We start from the raw sequence: 5677 nt of genomic DNA, 5'->3' as shown, positions 1-5677 counted from the left end.
AGGGTCAAAAAGGGTAGAAATTTTCCTAACTATTTATTCAAACCAAAAATCATTCGGGTTTAAAGCTGATACAAACAAAAACCAAAATTCCAGAGTTCGTGATAACAAATTACTAAGGAAAGTGCTTTAGCTGATGGAGCAAGCACGTAAACTAGACTTCCAATTCTGCGATGCGAATGCGGTCTGCCTGAGTCGGAGTTAGGGCTTCCTAACCCAAGTTAATAGCAAAGATGGGTTTCCTTTTGTTATTTTCATCTCACCATATCCGAGTAAAATATCTGGGTAGACGAAAAGAGGGAAGAAATGTCACTTGTATTTTGTAAACGTGTGTGCTTGAAAGGGAGCCGCAGCTGAAATGAACTTGAAAAAGCGTATATGTAAAACCCTTGCGCAGAATCTGGAGGAAATCATGTACACAGATCTTCAGTAAAAAGTGCATGAAATCCGCCGGAATATAGTCTACACTCACCAATACTTACTGAGTTTCTTGTCTCTCTAAACACAATATGCCTGCTAAGTTTGGGCCCTAACCCATGTTGAATGGTTAGACTATCCTCTCTCCATTACGTCTCTCCACTGGCTACCGTTACTCTACCTGCTGCAGGTGTACGTACAAACTAGTTCACTGTGATTCACATACAACGCGCTCACTTTTGCAACCAGTATTGAGACATGAGTGGAACGTTGAAGTCCTGATTTAGAGACAATTATCAGGTTGCTTTTGTCATTACGACCAAGTACCCTGTGACGGGTAGTCCCATCGGTTCAACAGTATTAGTACCAGCATACCATTCTCGGATTTGTCGAGTTGCAACTGAACTCTTTGCAGAAATGGAAAGACCGCATTCCAGTTCATGTTCGCCCTACACCTCAGTTGGACCGATGAAAGAAAACATTCAGTGAGATCGAGGCATAGGGATGGAGTCCGGAATTCCGTTGAATTTTTCATCCTCGGCTAAATCTAAAGGAAGTGAAAATATTGAAGACTGTCTCAGCGTTAGCTTAATTAATGTTTACTTTTGAAGTGTAGCGCCTAAAAGGAGATGGGCTAAATCATGTGCTCTTAATATCGCATTTCCCCCAAATTTTTGCAGCGTTCCATATTGTTTCGGCCTAGCTGTATGCTTCTACGGACAACAAAACCGAAACTCGTATCATCATGATGCCACACAACAATCACGCTGGCATACCATTAACCGCAACAACAAAATAAGGAAAACTGATCCGTTATCTTCCAACAGTTGACCAAAAGTGGAGACGCCGTAGCAAGTGAGAACATTTGAGCTTGATTCTGCAGCTTCCTTTGAGTTGTCAACTTTAAATGCTCCCCAAGTAGAATGCTTTGAAGACTCACTCTTGAACATTGACTGTCTCCACGAACTTTCACCTCAAAATACACGTTTGAACATAAGTTCTACTTGACAAGGTGAAAGTTGGAACGCCAAATGGGTGCTTCTTTAAAAAGTCATTAGGTTATGAGCTCAAGGTTTTGTGTGTGGCATTCTGTGTTCTGATGATGCCACCAGCGTGCTAAACCTTGGTTAACTTGAAGCAAAACTAATCAATGTGGTTTTTAACACTAGTTTTTTATGAAACAGAGGTTTATGGACTCCAAGAACATGTGTTCAGTCGTTCTGCTTGGAGCAGAAACAAACTGGATGCATTTAATGGATTCGGAGTGAAGTGTGGTGCTTTTTGGTAGGTAGATTGGGAATCAGGTCCAACAGTTCGAAAGCGGTAACAAATTCATTCCAGTGATACCGGGTTCTCGATTAATGAGTAAATCACATTTCGCAGATAGCCACATACTTCGTTAAGTTGAACCTATTATGTTTATTTTAAGGATACACCATCACCCCAATTCACAACAACTCGGAGACGATATTCGAGAGTAAACAGGCTTCAAGTGATAAAATAACACTACTTCAATATATTCGCTTTATTTTAACTAGCAACGTTATAAGATGGCAGCTGATAAGTGTGAGTACGTCGTGCTGGGATGTCATTAACAAAGTATTAGTTACAAGAAAGCGAAGTTACTCACATTAGAAGCTTGCCACGCGGTCGCAAACCGACCGGTCAGTAAATCTACACGTTGGGTCCAAGGCCTATTCGAGCAGCGGAACTGAGACATCTTTAAGTGTTCGACAATCGTTGTCTCAGAACCATAACTCGTGTGGGTTGGTGTCGGCGAATCCGTAACGAGGAAGTTAAAGAGCGCGTTTTCGGTTGTGTAACGGGTGTCATGCTGCCGATGATGATGATGATGAGGTCCAAGATTAACTAACGGCTACCTCTAGTGCCTTTGGACACACAATAATGGCCTGATCCACTCAAATACGACGGCCCCAGAGAGCTAGAAAACAAGCTATTTCTGATGACCGAGCAGAATGGTTAACGTTATTTTCAAATCAACCTGTTACCATAAAAAACGTTCGCCAATCGCTGACTGCGGTAGCCTATGATCAGGCAATGATACTTCGCTCTGACCCGTTATTAGGTTGCAGACCTAAAACAGGACGTGCTTCTTTCTGGCATATTTGTTGCAACCACCCTGTTTGTGACCTGAAACTTGTGTTGAATACTAGTGTTACGTTGTCGATGATGATGGTGAATACTAATTTTATCTAGTTCAACTGATTCATGCCGTCAGCATATTTTGGCCTAATAGATTTTCTGGGGGAGGTCCCCAGCAGAGCGAGGTTGTTGAAGAGCACAACCACAACCACAACCCCCCGTACGTTTTTTTTTGGACGTCCAACTCAAAACGGTGATCGTTAATCTTCAAAAATCCTGAAGCCCCGGGTTTGATTCCCAATAATAACCTGAATAGTTCGGAGTGTCAAGCCTAAAAGAACCCCGTGGCTGCTTTCCCTGACTACTGGCTGCCACTAGCTGACCACATACGTATCTCTTGAGCAGTTCTTATGGCTGGTGAGGGCCACTGTGCTATACCCGCATACAAGTTTAGGGTTTTTACTCACTGATTCAACGATTTTACAATGTCTCACGGCCCACTTTTGTACCGTGACATGTTACGTTCGGATTGAGTATGAGGCACACTGCGAAGCGTACTCTGTGTTGCTCGACTTGCGCGAACATGCATCATTGTTTTGTGCTGTGATTGGTAAATCCGAATATGGATGCCAGCCCAGTATGTACTTATAAGTACATGTGGTGTTTAGAGTTATGTTTTAAACGTTTTACTCTGAAAATTCTGCTGTCCTAACCGGAATAAGCACGAACGAAATACTTCACCCCATAATAAAGTAACTTGTGGCGAATCACCGTGATGGTAGTGACCCCAACACGTCGCGAAGCAACAACTTATATGACGTCCTGTGTGTGAAGGAAGAGGAACAAGGTTTTCTTTTGTAAGCTAGACCATAAAACGTAGGAAACAACATTTCTGGGCACGGCGCATACAAAAGCGACGGGCACATGCTTTCATTCACCCGAAGTTAAAAATTGCATCGGAAGATTAATTCCTTCCACTCATTCTCAACTACAAAAACATTCCTTCCGAAGTGGTTCAATGGAGTCGAAAATGTGTGTTTGTCTATGCAGATGGACTCACTTCACTACGGTAGCCGATTCACCGTCCAAAGCCAACTCAAAAGTCTGGAATTTCCAAATACTGGTGTACTTGCAGATGTGACACATTTTATATTGTTAGTGAACGATGAAGTGCAAGATAAGAGAACAAGGTGTAAACAGCATTTTTCAGTTTGCGGTTTGACGTATGATAAAGCCCGCAGGGCATCACATCCATTTGCCCATAATATCCGACAGGGTATGGCCGGCTGGATTCCGATCTCAAAACCGACACATGCAGACAAGACGGAAAAACGCAGGAAGGGTAGAGTTCAAAGCATTTTAGAAGTTCTGAGAGCTTTTGAGAAATCCTGTCAGACGAAAATTGGGGACTATGATTTTCCGAGTACATACACCTCTGCACAACACTATAGCTGATTCAACTGTTATTATTATCATTATCGACAGCATGACATAAGTGTTCAACACCGATGCTTCACTGCCGTAGAACGTCATGGTTGTACGAGGGGTGAGATACTGCCAGGGCGCCCACACCTAGACAGGAGGACGATAAGGGTCCTCAACCAAAGCCTTTGGCTCAAAAGCCTAGCCGCAAGGCAGCGGTGTTTGGCGGGAAATGCAAATGAATTACCATTTCTATGGTACAAGTCACCACATGTTCCAACCCCCAACCTGAGGGGCCAGGAGACTGTTTGTCAGACCTCAAACCATTGACCAACCTGGTATGAGAAACTCTGTGAGCGTCACGGAACACTCCCCAATATAGCTCAATAGATCGCTGAGGTGCGCGAAATGTCACACTACGGTAAGGTCCAGCCGCTTCGTGACAGACTTGACTCTTATGGAAATTACTCATCTGGTCTTCAGGCAAAATGAATATCCTACGGATTCCACATGCGCGTAAACAACAAGCCTAAAAGGGCGAGGTCGAAAAATAGAAGGCCACACGCCCTCTCCGAGTATTTCGGAAATACGCGTATCTCAAACATAACTGCAAAAACATTAGTTGAAATATAATGAGTGGACATATGAAAAACAGCTATCCAACTCTTCCCTTTGTTTGCGTAGTTGCACGCTTGCACTGATTGCCAGGATGAGGGTTATCACATCAAAAGAAGGGTCACGGAACACTCCCCAATATAGCTCAATAGATCGCTGAGGTGCGCGAAATGTCACACTACGGTAAGGTCCAGCCGCTTCGTGACAGACTTGACTCTTATGGAAATTACTCATCTGGTCTTCAGGCAAAATGAATATCCTACGGATTCCACATGCGCGTAAACAACAAGCCTAAAAGGGCGAGGTCGAAAAATAGAAGGCCACACGCCCTCTCCGAGTATTTCGGAAATACGCGTATCTCAAACATAACTGCAAAAACATTAGTTGAAATATAATGAGTGGACATATGAAAAACAGCTATCCAACTCTTCCCTTTGTTTGCGTAGTTGCACGCTTGCACTGATTGCCAGGATGAGGGTTATCACATCAAAAGAAGGAGCACTGGGTTCAACTGAACGAAAGAAAACAACCTAGTGGTGATCAGAAAGTGTGGTTTAAGCCTAGGCTAGCATCTGAACACCTAGAACAGGTTTCGATTGGGTAATGAATTCAACTCATTAGCACCAAGTCAGATACCAACATTCATGCTGCGTAATGCCGATGAAGAATGCTTGATTAACGACTGTGTAGCTGAGGAAAAACGGGGCACCGATTCGTAGCTAGTATAGGTCTTAAAAAGAATCCAGGAAGTGGAGCTTCGGTCATCTCATGATAATTTGTCGTAACAATCGGTGACTTAGAACATTGTCTGTGATCGAATTCGAATGTGGTTATAAGCAAACAAACACAGAAACCATATCAATAAGGTGGCGGTATGTGGAGATTGAAACTAAGAGTTTCAGTCGGGGAGATGCGAAGTATTTGACCCATCCTGATGTAGCTTCTCCAGATAGATGTCCAAGGGCACTTGTCAGTGCAGCAGGCCTAATATAAGGAGTGTAACTTATGGACTGATGATAGTGTAGGGGGTTCGGAGATTTTCTGATCGAGATTATGCCCCGTGAGTAAGGTTAACACATGCCAAAAAAGGGTAGTATACATACTTCTAATTAGGCGTCATCAG

The sequence above is a fragment of the Opisthorchis viverrini genome, assembly GCF_000715545.1.
Source record: "Opisthorchis viverrini unplaced genomic scaffold opera_v5_3, whole genome shotgun sequence".
Taxonomy (NCBI): Eukaryota; Metazoa; Platyhelminthes; class Trematoda; order Opisthorchiida; family Opisthorchiidae; genus Opisthorchis; species Opisthorchis viverrini.
The sequence above is the reverse complement of the archived record's forward strand: the minus strand, read 5'-3'. Positions refer to the sequence as shown.